The following is a 16,023-nucleotide window of genomic DNA, read 5'->3' as shown; positions in this document are numbered from 1 at the left end:
ACGCGCGCACACGCACACACACACACACACACACACACACACACACACACACACACACACACAGATCACAGAGTCAAATGTTCTAGCAAAAAAGAGTCTAGCTCCACATCACAAGTTAAGGTAGGTTCCAGACATTAGCAGAGAAAGGTGGAAGAATCAGAATCACAGCGTCTGCAATTTTTACAAGATGTTCATTTTCCACCCTTCTTGTTCACACCACCAACCAGACATGTGCGTGGAAAGATGGGGGTTTGCTGTTTCCTGGGATGTAGCCCCAACTAGTGGCCAGTGGGTGGGTCACGTCTTATGCCAGGTTCACATTATATAATTTCTAACCCAATTTGCCACTTGCCGTCAAATTTTAGAACTCACTGACGAGCCCCAGATCTTTGCCAAATCTGCGTTCAAACAGAAGTCTGCAATCGCTGTGTGTGAACTCAACAACGATGCGATTTGAGAGGCTCCCTGAAACGTTGGGTCCTCTGACTACATTAATAGCTGGCTACATTTGCAGACAATTGGTGACAACTAATGCCAACAGTTTAAAGACCAGACATACACAGTTTCTCTTGAAAGGTCATTTAGTGTGTGACCCCCCTGCTGCCAGTCTATTGTGTAAAATGAGCTCATAATGACTAACAACCACAGGACATAAAGTCATGGAGTGTGAACTGCACAGAGAGCCAAACATTAAAAAAGTTGTATAGTCTGAACTTGGATGCAACAGTTAACCGCTGTTGTACATCTATAGAACATTAATAACTGGTTTAAAGGACAATAATTTCAGGTGCTGCCTGGCAAAGATGGACATTTTTAACAGTTTAGTTGATTTATAGTTCACATCTCATGAAATAACATGACGTCGTGCTAGTAGAGATATTTTCAGTCTCTGTGGTCAGGAGGAACGAACAGAAACCAATAACTGCTTCAGTGTACAGGTGGATATGTAACTATTGTGTTAACCACTCCCTTAACATGTTAATGGTGTAATGTAATATTTCAGTGCTTATGGGTTTACTATGGAATTGCTCTCACACCTGCTGCGTCATATCAATAATCTAGGCAACAAGAGTCTCCACAGTCCTAATTCACTCGTTTAGGTTCGAGGAGCAGTGACTCATTTTCCAGATAAAGATTTAAAATGATACATTTTGCTTCAGCTCCACTTAGGGATTAATTCATTCTATGGCCATGAAACAGTTCGTATCTACTGATCGCCCGAAAGTATGGATGTGTGTCTGTGCAAGAAGGTGCTGATTATTCCTATTAGAATGGTGTTGTGTTTCAGGCACAGTAACAGCAGTGTCATCTGCCAATGTTATTTCATGCTCAGTTGGGTGTGAATCAATTTCATTCCGGGGAACAATTACTGAAGATTGCAGATTTTTTTTCCCCCCCTTTCCTTCCAATCATAACATTTGAATCAAATCATTGTGCGCTGCTCAACATACAGTGCCAGAATCAAAACACATCAGCCGCTCGCTGCTGTGATCATGTGACGTCTGAGGCGGCTTGGCTGTTTGCAAACTGCCACGTTTGTTTCTGTCCTCCTCAATTTAAAACCATAGGAAAATATTCCCCAAAGTTTTTTATCCTCTCTTTTTCTCTGGGTCAGTAAATACCACACGTGACCCCGGTGAACTCTGACTCAGAGCGTTTACATTGTTGGGGCAGGGTTGTCAAACAATACGCGGGATGGATGGGAGATAAAGCCTCACACGTTCTCCCATTACTCACATAAAGAATGTCCACCCTTCAGCGATGGACAGGGAGTCTGGATCTCCGAAGCCTAGTTGGGCCAACTCTGACAGTTATTTCTGGCCCCGGACTTGGAATGAGGCAGGCCGGAGGATGGGGAGGGATGGCGGGGAAGAGGAGCCATGCTTCAACAGTTAAAGAGGCTGATCAGTTTGAGGTTGTGCAGCTTTCACGAACGTGGAAGTGTCATTCAAGCCCGGCTACCTCTAACTGGAGTAAAGGGTCCATCCATGGATCACTAAACAACACAGACAGGCCCTCTCCAATTAGACCTGGCTGCAATGTATCCACTCCGTCTTCCACTGGTTTTTAGTTAGACATGGGCGGGAGTACGTCAGGGTTAAGATCATGGCCAATATACTTACACTGGAAACACTTAAAGGACACCACCAAAGTGTTTAAAGTCGGTGGTTGAATTTAGTTGTAAATGATATTAAATAAAATGTCCACCTACCTGCTAACAGGGAGAAATTAAAGTAACGTGGTGCACTAGATAAATGCTTTGTTGGTAAAACTTTGATCAAATGGATTATTTACATTTCAGGTATTTTTATTGTGCTACAATACGACGGAGCTGAAATATTACGAGAAATAAGTCCCTAATTAATGAGAACCAACTTGTGATGTGACAAGAATAAAGTAGAAATCAGAAAAAAGTCATACATCTATGAATATAAAGCTGTATAATTATGAGGAGTCAAAATATAGATAGAAAGTTGTAAATTTTCTAGAATAAAGTTATAAGGAATAAGGAATGTGGAGCAATTCGTTACGTTAAACTTTAGGTTTCACAAATAACAACATATTTAACCTCTCGCTAATCAGACTTTTATTTAGAAGAGTAAATGTTTGGCAGTGGTCGACTGTGTCGTTGGTTGTATCTGCATGGTATTCAAATGGACTTTGTTGTTTTCCAAGAAACAATTAGATTGGAACTGAAGAACTGAAGAACGACAGTGTTGACAGACAAACATCTGTGTGTGGGCGGGGCCTCACATACACCATCACACGTCATCTGCCTTAAAGGCGTGAATAGAGATCTCTTCACGAGAGGGCGTGATATCTCATACATTATGTGTTGTAGTCATAACGTTTCGTTCTTCTTTCTGCTTATTTGAAGAAGAATGTTTGATTTATTTATTCTCGTAATATTGTGACATTCCACTATTACGACATTATTCTCGAAATCTCATCATTTTTAACCTTATATTCCCATAATACTCTGTAGTACTGAATAATAGAGTTCAGTGAGATAGTGTTCAATTTTATAGCTGAGAGATTAAATGTCTGCAATGAAATATTTTCTGAAACTGAGTGACGAATCCAATAATTGTCATAGTACCTGGCAGAAAGATTATCTGATTTAGCATCGTGTCTTTCCTTTGTCACAAAGAAACACCTGGGAGAGAGTGTGTGCACACAGCATACACAGATTTCCTTCTTTCATGCCTTGTGAACTACTCATCCCTTTCCTGTCCATATCACACAGATACCCGACCACTTTCAACAGGGCTGCAATCATCAAACCCTGATTTTCCACTCAGGTCTCCAAAATATCCAATTGAAAAAAGAAGAAGCTATTTCTGAAAGAGGCACAAGAGCATAAAAAGCACACAAATAACACAACAACAAGGATCGATAGAGATTCTGTTTTTGCAACATTGGGGTTGTGCGATGTGTATTGTACGGTACATCAACCTTCCACCCACACTTTGCAGATCTGAACAGACACTAGGCTTGTTGTTCATCGTGTTGCCACAGCAATATTTCTATTTATCCTGTGAGACAGCTATACAAATAGATGAAGTGCAACAGCATGACATTTTCTGTACTTCAATTACTTTGCGGGGCTGGGCCACGTGGGTTAAAAGCCAACAAACCATAACTTTCCCTGACATTTCCTCCCCCCACAGTGATGGTTGATGGATTCTCCCTGACAAAGCATTCATTATCGCGGAGAACAGAGAGTGCACTAAAAATCTCTTCTCTTTTCTTCTCCCCTCCATCCTCTGCCTCCCTGTCCAAATCGAGATGAACTCAGCTGCAGGAGCAGAATGGACTCCGCGCACACCATCAGAAAGGGGGAGAAGAAAAATTTTAAACCGCTGCAGGATATTCACTGGGAATCAGAAAGTATATCCTTATTGACGGGCAGCCATGATGGTGCAGTGGGCAGAGGGGCATATCAAATGGAAACAACTGTTCATTGCCAGCTCGGATTTGATCCTGCTACAATGAGAGAGGGGCTGCTATGGAAATGAGCTATGATGGGATGCCATTGAAGATTAGCTTTTATCATTTATCTCAGAGTTGAATGCAGAGAGGCTCAGTAGCACAAGATGCATCGAGACTCCGTACGTGGCAGTGCCCCAACCCAACCCATCCCATAAAAGCCCCCTGGAAGAAAATAACTATAAAATCTAACGTTAATCATGATCATTGAAAAAGATGGGTAAAGGTGGAAAATTTGCAGTTTTTTCAGTTATGGGACTATTTTACAATCAAGAATGCATAATGCAATATCTTTACATGCCAGAATTGAGTCTTAATCATATGTTATATGGATCCAAATACACAATAAACATAATTTGTGAGGCCATCGTTGACCCACTAAAATTGAACCAGTTAATCCTTTACTCCAAGTGAACGTTTATGCCAAATATGAAAGTATTCCCTCAGGGTGTTCTTAAGATATCGTGTTCAGAAGGCAAAAAATATGCTTTGTGAGGCCACTGTGACCTTGACCTTTGACCACCAAAATCGAATCAGTTAATTAATGAGCCCATGTGAATATTTGTACCCTGCTTGAAGACATTCCCTCAAGGTGTTCGAGAGATATTGCGTTCACAAGAATAGGACGGACAGACAGACAACCCGAATACATAATGCCTCCAGACACTGGCTGTCGTTGGCGCGGCGTTATAAAAACACACACATGCAAACACACAAACATCTTCTCCACACACAGGCAAGGGGGCGACTGATTGTCTTATAGAGTTAACATTCCTGTCCAACGCTGATAGAAGCAACACAGGAATCAGGCTCACTTCAAGAGGTTCACATCACAGACAGAAACTCATCCATTCACCCCGGACAGGCTAATAAATAAAAGAGAAACCCTGTGGCAGTAACAAGCCTATAAAGTATAGCTATGTTTTACAAGTGAACGAGATGGACGGCCAAGAAAGATGGTTACCTTGCGAGGGCTGAACACTTTACAAGGCTGAGAGAGGAGCGTGTGCAGCTCTATCCAATACTACACACCCTGCTGTAGACTGACTCTGCTTCATCATGATATGAAAAGAGTGTCACGGCATGAATTATCATGTTTACACCACAGAGAGGATATATATTGTACATCTCTTCAGCTGATGTGCATTTCTGTGAGATATGAATTGGAGTAAAAATACACTGCGGTTTGAAAAACGCATTCAGATGTTTTCATCCATCAGTTGCCCCCCTCACAATTGCATGAAGGATGTACCTGAGTGTATGATACAAGTTTCCCTTTCATACAGAGATCCTGATATGCTGTTTGTTGAGAAGACTCCTCTCAAACCACCTTTGTTTTGTTTACACTGAACCAAACAAGCCAGCATATTGCTGCCTCAGTGTGTGATTTTTAGATAGCATGCCGGAGGTCAGGAATCAGAGGCGTGACATGTAGCACAACAGCGGCCTGTCCCGCCATGCCTGTTCTCCGTTCTATACACAGACGTGGATTTGGCTCTGTGACTATCTCCGCTGTCGGCACAAGGGCAGGACAACAAAGCCCTCAATTCTGTTTTTATTTCTTTTGTATGGAACTGCGAGGTGAAATAAAGGCGCAACATTCCAGGCTGTGTAACAAAGGGGCCATTGGTTTTGTAGTAAAATATATTTATATTGTATGATTCATCAACAAAAATGTCAACAAATGTCCATCATAATTTCCCAAACCTCAACCTGACATATGTAAGTTGCTTGTTTTATTGAACCAAAACACTCAAACCCACAGATGTTTAGTTTACTATCGCAGCAGTGTAAAGCTGCACAGACACTGTGCATACCCAGCCCAGTTTTAGCCCCAGACCAATTTTAACAATGGGGACAAATTTCTGCATGATCAGTTGTCCTTTGACACACATTGTTAGGGGAGTCATAACGTCTGATTAATTGCCTGAATGATCAGCAATTTAGCTTTGGGATGATGAGGAGCAATCCTGGCAGAAATGTTTGCTGGCTGAAGTCCCACAGTCCGATTTCCCACATGGCTGCTGTAAAACATCCATCATAAACATAGTGAGCTTGTTTTAATAAAGTTCAGCTTTACGTGCGTATAAAACTGTAGTCTTTTTTATATGCAGGCTAAAGTCTTGAGACAGCTGTGACAGAAAACTGAACTGCACAATGTAGCCCACACCTGCAAAACATCTGTAACCCCACTTTTTTCAGCTATCTTATTTTCATAAATCTTTAATGGAATTTTCACTGTGAATACAAAAAAGCTTCAGTGTTTATGTTGAGTCAATTTCATCCGTACAGTGAAATACCTGAAAGCTGATCAGGTTCTGGTTGTGCAGGAAGATTTAAACATGTAGTGAGTTTACACAATGGACAAAATCAGTAAAAAGACACTGTATTTTGCACTTCTGTATAAATAATGACTAATCAGTTGTTAAAACTGCTTTCATTAAATTGTCTGGCATTTGACTAATTGATTTACCATCTAATCATTTCAGCTCTACCGATAACAATAGACCATGTGTCCAGCACTTCACTTTCCTCATACTGTCCTTTGCTGCAAGTTTTCTTTTCAGCTTCTGTCTAGAACGCTCAGATTTCCTGTCTCTTTAAGGCCCCCCTCCTGATACAGCCCAGTGAGATCTGATTGGCCAGCTGACCCACTCTGCTGTGATTGGCCAACCTTTTTAACTTTGCAGACATTTTACATACACAAAAAACTATGTGACACAAAGAAAAACAGAAGGTCTCCTTTAACAACTACTTCCTATAAAAGGTTTCAACCAAACTGAAATTTTGTTGTGATAAAGTATTAGTTGATTTTTTCATGAATAATATACTCAATATAATGCAACCCAGATCCAAACTGTTTGTTGCCTCACTAAGCACAACTATACCCAGAAAATAACTAAACCAGAAGTGGATAAGAAATTGCTCTGAGGCTCCTGTCTGGCTGTCATACCACATCCAAGCCTGGTGGACACATCAGCACTGAATGAAATGACTCCATGTCGGCTCCAACATATGCACGTCAAATACTAGATCGGAAAGGCATCTGGTGGACACAGGCCCTTATATTTACACACCGTCTGTTTTTACAAGAAGAACCAAAAGCCAACCAATTAGAGCAAGCTAACTCAGCGGCCTCCATTACAGGGAGTGTCTGAGCAGCCAAAACAGTGGCCTCATCATGTCAGCGTTAGCCCTACGCCCGTCCACTGAGACTGCAATCAGCAAGCAACATCACAAATGTAAACACATTAGCTTTAATCAGATTGTGGCCAGCACTTTGACTCCATCAAATCTAATACATAATATGCTGGATGTAATCCAGCTGGTTGCTATGGTATTTTTGCCTCCACAGAGGAGCTGGGCCAGGAGAATTTGTGCTGCTGGAGAAACGGTGATTGGGAATTGGGAGCATGCGAGTCTCTGCTCTGTGTGAGTGTGTGTGCATGTGTAGGTTGGTAGTAGTAGTTTTAATGTTGGTGTGCGCATATGCAAGTGTGTGTCTTAGTGGTTATTTTCAGGTGGTTTAGTGTGTGCGTATGACTGTATGTGTGTGTGTGTGGTTGAGGAGATAGGGGGTTGCTGTTTGTATGCATGGTTACGCACATGTGTGTCAGTGCAACCATGTGTCACATCCAACATATGCTCCCCTGCAGCTCTCCCTTTGGAGGGAGGCTGAACTTTGGCACACAGCATGACACTCCCTGAGATGATCAAGGGGGACAACATGGAGCATGGTCCCTGGGGCCACAGGGCTCTGCCTTGAGAGAGCTGGAGGTCTGTTTGTGTCCTTATTGTCACTGTGTTGTCTGCTCAGTGCTTGTGTGAGCAGGGAGATGGTCAAGGCCGCTCAGTGGTCCAGATGTGCCCCACATATAGGGACACATGCAATCACAATAACAACATAATGTGATTTTTCATATGGGTAAAAATGTGAATCTGTTGACCCTCCTCATGTTTATCATGGCTCCAGCTCCATTTGGCAGTGCAAACTGTAAACACACCCGTCCTCTGCCCACCATGGGGATTTCAAACCAGACACCCTGCTACACATTGTATGTCTGTGGAGAACAGACAGGACAGCAAGGCAGTGCCTAGGAGGCTATGCATGCTAACCAGCTACTATCCACAATGCATGGCTACAGAGTGTGCTGCTCTCAGGGCTGAGTGAGTGCAACCTCAAAGTTCTAAAACAGATGTTTAGCAAACAAAACATCTCACACAGAAGCTCAGACACTGACAGGAAAACCAACCTGGGGATGACCAATGCATTTCACCAGTCTGCATTTCTTTGCTTAGCTCCAACTTTACTCAGCTGTTCTTCTAGCAACAATGAAATCAAATGTATGAATAACAATGAAAACAAAAAATCTTAGAAATTTGAAAAATATTCACTGATAGTTTAAAAGAGACCAAAATTACACTCTCAAATGTTTTGTCCAATCCACAGCTAAAAACCTGAAGACACTATGTTTACAATATATATATATACACCGGTGGTTGGTGCAGATCCAAATAAATATTTGTAGTGAAAACGTAGGGCCTTGGCAGAGGTATGCACTCTGGGTTCCATATTAGTTTTCTGTTGATTAATTAAGCAGATTGTATATATTGAATTGCATATTGATCGTCTTCTTTCAATTTCAACACATTACTTATCTCAGCATAGCAGCAGTGAGCTATTAAACAGTGACACCTCCATCAGTGATGACTCAGCTCATTGATGATAAACACCTATAAACATGTCCTACATTTACCTCTGTTAACTTTACACAACAGGGAGTTGCGGAGCTGCTCCTGCTGATACAGACCAGCTCTCCAGCCCCTCTAAGAGAAGAAGAGCCCTACAGACATCTCAGGTCTCTCTGTCTACAATTTATGAAGACACCTCAGGATGGCCAGTCCTATAGCTCCGCTCATCCTTCTTATCCATTAGGACTTGAGGGGAAAACTTGTGTCAGGTTTAAAGCTCCCAGTCTGTCTGTATTAAAATTCCCTCAGAGTTACCACAGTTCTGATGTTGCTTATGATTTAATGCAATGAACCATCACTTATTCTCCCACATAGACATGTTGTGTATGTTCAGTCTCTATTATACAGAGAGTTGTGCTGCCCACTTGTATTATAAATTCTGAATGTGACATTTTGTTGTTTGTTAAAATTCTTACATTTACCACATCAGCTGCTATTATCTGAACAGGGAGAAGAGGTGAAGACAGTCATGAATAAAATTGAATATTTTAAAAAGGAAAAACTTTCATTTGATGGGTTTAATTATTTATCTTTGACAGAAACAGAGTGCGCTGGTGGCGTGGTCAGCAGACTGGTTGAGCCAGGAGGTATAGGGATGATGTGGGATGGGGACCTTTGAGCCTTAAGCTGTATGAGAGAATGGTTGACATGTTGTCTGTGGGCAGGCCTTCACTTTTCCTTTCTGTCACCATTTTGTGCCTAGAGCCCAAGTAACAGGGTGAGAGAAGGAAAACAATGGACGGTATTACAGGAACAGGAAGAAAGTGAAACTCGTTGTTTGAGGAACTGGATTTAATGGGTCAATCAAGAGAGATGTTGGGGCCAGATGAAGTTAAGATGTAAATATGTTTATAAACATATGTTCCCATACATGCACATCAGCAACAACTATTCATTATCATCTCATTACCAGGATCCAGATGATTCTCAGTTTCTTATTAGAATTTAACTTAAAATTACTAAATAAAACAATCCAGCTGCACTGAAAGCAGTTTCAACAAAGATAAAAAAAACTTTTTGGGCAGGGAGGGGAAAGACTTTCAATCTTAGGATAATCAGTTTTTAGCTTAATGAATCCTAAAGGAGAGAACCCTCAAATGTCACAGCCTCAGCCTCAGAAGATCTCTGGCCAATGAACACAATGGGTGACGTAGAGTAAGGCTGGGCTGAAAAACTAACTTGAAACAGGATGACAGTCAATGTTATGCTTTGAGCATTTTTACTTGACATGTGTACATATAACAGCCTAAGCCACAGAAGAAACAACCTGACTACAACCTGTCCGTCCGCAGGTTGTAGTCACGCAGGTTGTAGTCACGTATAAGTACATGCACATTTCATACCACAAAGCACTGTTTGAACTAATGGTGAAGACATTTCTGGAAATGAGATTTAAAACAAGAGTGGAATTGGTGAGGGGCACGAAAGCAACTGTGAAAATGAGCTTGTGTTATCTTCCAAAGCTGAGAAAGTTGTGGACAAAAAAGGTAACAATTATATCAAAGTGGTTTGGATCTGTTAAAAGCAACAAAGCGCAGATTAACTACGTTCCAATTGTAAGTGAAATTGGAGCCTAAGCAAAAACCATCAGGCCTGTATCCACATGGTCAATAAGGACAATATCAAAGCTCTGTCATTTAAGTTCAGACTCATTTGCAGTGTTTTGGTTTCTGGCTTCAGCTAACCACTGGCCAGTTAATCAACAGATCTGAGACAATGTTATTGTGTCAGCTCTAAATATATTACACAGTGAGGATTTACTATTCCGGCCCCACCAGACCAATTTGCAATGGGTCTGAAACCTAGACTATACATGAACATGGACAATATGCCTGCTCCCCAATAGTGAAGGGCCAATGGATGAAATAGGATTGGGCCTTAGAATCAGACAGTGGACGGACTAATCTTTCTTTCTAACCAGTTACAGATGATGAGCATTACTTGAAAGACGTAGCATAATGATTTGATAACAGGGTTTACATATCACCCGTTTAACTGTAAAATCTATTGAGACCTGAAAGGCTTTGCCGGGTTCAGTTTTTATCTCTGTGATCCACTGGATAGTCATTACAGCTTTTAATTTGATATAGTAGATATATGTATTGTTTGATTAAACACAGAGTATGCAACTTCGACCGCTATGAGTCTCTCAACTGAAACAATAACAAAAGACCTATTGATGGTGTTCAAGAAGATTTGACACAATGAAAAGGCGACCAAAATGAAATGTCCCATTGAGTAATTTGGGGATTTCTCCGGGTTTGAAAATTGTAACATTTTGAATAGTGCAAGTACACTATTGAATCATTATCAACTATACTGGCAGCATCATCAAATTATATCATGGATTATTTTACTCATCAAACAATACTGAAAGTATCATAATCATATTTTTGCCATATCACCAAAGGGCTTTTGCTGCTGTAATGTGTAAATATCACTGTTTGAGCTTGCATGGCTTTAACCTACTCGAGTCTCTGTGTCTCTCCAAACTTGGAGCAGCAACCAAAGCTGTGTGCAGTTACACGTCTCTAATCCTGTAATTACTGGCCCATCAGCGCCTAGTAAAACCATAATTGGAACCAGCTGTCTATTTGTTTTGTCTTTTTTCCTCTCCAAATCTGCACCATGACCAATTTGACATTTCAAAATGCATCTCTGGACCTCCAATAGAGCCTGTTTTTTTAACAAGTGGCGACGAGTTTGGTCCAAATTACATTTGTCCAGAACCATGAGCCAAAGAAAGGGGAGGGGCAACCTCGTCTCAGAAAGCCCATGATTCCGTGGGGCATTGCTTTCTGGCTAGGTGTGAGTCAGACATGGGGTCCAGCTCTACAGCAAACTAAACCTGGCAACCTGGCTAAGAAATCAAAATAGAACAGCAAATCAATGATCAGACAAACTTACAAGACACATGAACGTGCTTAAAGGCAGATATAAAGATTACTACAAACCAAACTGACAGAAAAGAATAAGACAGGAAAGTGAATTAGTGGTCTGGCAGAGAGAGAGTTTGGAGTTTCTTTATACACAGAAGATTCCCAGAGCCAGCTGCTGTCTGAGCCAAAAGAGGCAAATTGTTCACTCGCTGATTTTATCTACTCTGTATTTAATTTATATAATACATGCCTGCATACTGTCAACTATTAGAACCACCAATACATCTTTGTAGATTCATTCAGTTTTACTTTAGCCATGTAATCAGTCATTTTTCACAAACTGAGATCATTCACTGGGTCGTAAATGGCTGTGTCCCTCTTCAAATGTCTTGAAATTAGTTTTTGTCCAGTACATTTTATGCATGGCTTTGTTTGTATTATTATACTTTTGTCCTTTAAATATGCAAATATATTATTGCATTTTTTTTTTTATTATTATGTTTTGTTTCTTTTATTACGTCAATATACACAATTGTGTCACTTGGGGGCAGCAAAAACAAGCTGTCAACACAGAACATAACTTGTTAGCTAATGGCTGCCTATTTATTCAACAGATAAAGGGCAGAATGAGGATTTATTTGGAGTCATGTGTCGAACCCACCTGACAAATGTGAGGAAAGTCCAGAATTCACCTCTGTTCACCAGGTAGTTTCTACCTTTTGTTACTTCCAGAAACAAGTGAGGACCCAATGCAGATGCCAAGGAACGATCCAATGTCTTTATTTTGACTGAAAGTTGGTTGAACAGGTAGAATCACAAACTCAAAAGGCTGAAGATAAGGTCAAAACAGTTGGTCAAACACTTGAAAACAGTCAAGAGGAAGTGACCCTGCCGCACAGACCACTACACACAGTTAACCAGACACAGGTGAAGCTGGTGAAGGTGATCACCAAAGGGAAACCAGACAAAGAAAGGAAGTAAAGTGAGAGGTTTCAAAACAAAACAGGAAACAATGAACTCAAACTGCAAAGACATAAATGCAGAAACCAAACAGTCCATAATCAATTGGAATCCAAAAAGAGATCCAAAAAGAAATCTCACCAGAAAAAGTTCCCAACACAACAGAAGTCCAAACACAGATCAAAAGTGTGTTACTGTGCAGGCAGCACAGAGAGAGAAGTTTTTATCGAGAACATCCACCTGCTGCTGAGAACAGTGACGAGCAGAGCAATGAGAGTTAACCAGCACAATGAGCTGAAAGACCCTAAAACACTGGGCTGATGGTTAGTACAGGATTGGATATTTCTATGGGTTCATGTGAACCCTTGGACATTATGCTGTGATCCATTATTAAAATTACGGATGATAGCTGCTTTAAATAAGAACTGTACATGTCAGTTCTTCACATTGTGAAGCTTGTATTCAAATGTTTTCAGAGAAGTGTTGACTCAAGTTCAGTTTTGATGGAGTAGTCCGTGGTAGTGTGGTTTTGGTTTGACTTTATACTGAGACTTTCCCTTATTATTCTCACCCACTCAAACAGTGTAAACTTGGCAATGGAATAAATGTGGACACGCTAATAGAAACACCCACAGCTCTAAATATTAGACAGTGGTGATTAGGGAAAGATGAGTGACCGGTTCAGAAACCTCGGCTAAAACAGTTTTACCAGTTGTTTTGATAGAGTTTTACCAGCTTTATTTACACAGAAGTTTAACATTTCATTAAGCTAATAACAGTCTCTTCAATCATGAATCTTATTTCAAGATAAATTGAAGAATTCTTTTGGCTCACAAATAGTTTGACTCATATTGTGTGATATTTTGGTTTTCATTCCCCAGGCATAGATAAGTGTTGATGTTCCACACAGTCACGCCAACCTTCATTCTGATTCTGTTCTCCTAGTGAAGGTCATTGTTTGCTTTCCTCTCTCTGTGTACATTACATTTCACAGTCTATTGCTTCTTTCTCTTCTAATGACTCACAGGCTCCTCTGTCTGATTTGCTAGAAATGAGAGCAGACATGGCAGACTAAATTACTTCAGTTCTACTCTGGGAGCAGACAAACACACAAACACACACACGATAAATAAGAAACAGAGAAGCAGGCAAAAGTATAAAAAAAAAATCATGATGCAATAAAGCTGCACAACAACAGAAAAGTCATGATTCAAGTTTATGGTATCAAAAGAAAAGCAGCCATTATTTAACATCTGCAAGAGGCAAAAACATTTTTGGGATCATGAAATGAAAACAAAAGTGAAACAGACTGTTAGTGTAACTGATGCTTTGTCCACCTTAATGAGGATATTTTGCAAAAAACGTTTTCCTCTGTGTTTGAGCCTCTCGTCCACATGCTTTTACAAATGTCTTCTGAAGTGCAGATTTTCAACAACTCTGGTTTCTGTTTCCATGCTTGTTGTTGAAGTTGTTTCTTTGTTCTCAATATGGGGAAATATATGTGATTTCTGTGGGTAATATGAGGGGAAAGTATCCTTTTGAAAAAATATCTGCAGTAGTGTAGACATATCATTAATTTCTTTAACAACTGAAAATGTTTAAAAATTTAAATGATTAGGAAATATATCATTTATTTGCATTTTAGAAACAACCTTATATACCTCTAACACAACAGATTCACAAATCCCAAGAACAAAAACTGCTTCTTCATTTCCTTCTCTTATCAAATTGTTATTTTAATTCTTATTTATGATTTTAAGGAGAATGAATTTGGCCATGAAGCATTTTCTCTGTAATAAAATATTGAAAAATTGTTTCAAGTTTGTACAAAATGCTGTTTTAACACACTATATAAACGTCCATGTGGGATAACAGTGTTACTTTATCTCATATTTAATAATAACATGTGATAGAGTTTTCAGACTTTCCTCAGTGTTTGATACCGTACCTTCAGCCATGCAGCGTTGCCTTGGGGCTCATATTTGAAATGCTACAAATACTGTAGCAACACAGGATAATTTAATAGGTTTCTGCCTGCCAATCCCCAGGAGCTAACATGAGACAGGGAGAGAGGCAGCTATTCCGATGTGCACTTGGCTCTCTTCCTTGACTCGGCTGCAACTAGCACTGATAGGAATGATGGTTTTTATATGTATCTCTTTCTGAGTGGCGGCAGATGTTCCGCATTCTCCAGCAGTGCTCTGTTCCAGGGGGAAATCAGGGAAAACTACGCACTATAAAATTAAACCACTGACACTTCACCGGCCCTGAAACCAAATAGCGCCCGCAGCATCAGCAAGCTGGAGCGAATCCATCATTTCTCATTTTTAGAGGGTTCCATCTGTGCTAACTTCCATTAACACTGGCTGTATCTGCAGTGAACTGCTTTGTAATAGATAAACACCACACTACTTATTCACCAGGGCCCATTGTGTTTGATATCACATTAAAAAACATCCAGAGTGTCCAGTAAGAGGAAAAATCCATATGGCTCAAATGCTAATGTAGTTTCATTATTTACAAAACAATAATTATGTACATCAGTATGTGCCACAGTTAAGATCTTTCTCAGTTCTTTCACCAAAGACACAAGTTTGTTTAAACTGTGAGCTTCACTTCATCAGATACCTCGGACTCTGACACAGAAAGACCAAATTAGCCAGATAACTCAGTAATACTCAGCCAACATACCTGATATTATTTGTTGCTCTTTTGGTATTATTAAAAAAATATATATTATATTATAATAATACTTTGTATTTTAGCTTCTATTTGGTTGAAGGAAATGTGTTAAAGTAAAGTAGAATTTGGTTGGAATGTTGTTACAGCCCCATTGTACAGACTTGGCTACAGAGCAAAATAAGTACGGCTGCATCTAAAATTAGTCTGGGACACACATCTAAAAGTGATGAAATGCTGATTATTACCCAGTTTATATTCATCTACATCAAAATACATCCAACTTAACAATGTTCATGATAAAAGCAAATGTATGTCTTTGTGAAATATTAAGCATTTGCAGTTTGTTGCACCACCAGGTTTGCCAATTAAAGGCAATAATATAGTATTGTTTGTTTCAGAGGTTGATATGTTTGGTTAGTCTAATATCCTTGATGAAGTCGTCTATATTTGGAAACTCCACAGCTGTGGAGGCTGTGCTGCCAGTGTTCCACTTCAGCCTCCTCAACCGTTTTCAAATATCTCTGGAACAATATTGGGACAATTAGCAAACACTTGTAGCCTGAAGTCGTCCATCTGCAGGAGGAGGCACCCAAACACAGCTGTGATGCTGTGACAATTTCTGTTGCCATTTCACTCAGTGCATTGTAGCAGGTTTTTCCACTCACCACTTACGATTGGATGATGACACATTTACTATTCAGGGATCAGCTCAGGGTGCAGAGTATTAAAATGAGGGAGCAATTCATGCTTTTTCACCCCC

Source organism: Hippoglossus stenolepis, chromosome 1 (assembly GCF_022539355.2).
Source record: "Hippoglossus stenolepis isolate QCI-W04-F060 chromosome 1, HSTE1.2, whole genome shotgun sequence".
Classification (NCBI taxonomy): domain Eukaryota; kingdom Metazoa; phylum Chordata; class Actinopteri; order Pleuronectiformes; family Pleuronectidae; genus Hippoglossus; species Hippoglossus stenolepis.
This window is presented reverse-complemented; position numbering follows the sequence as displayed.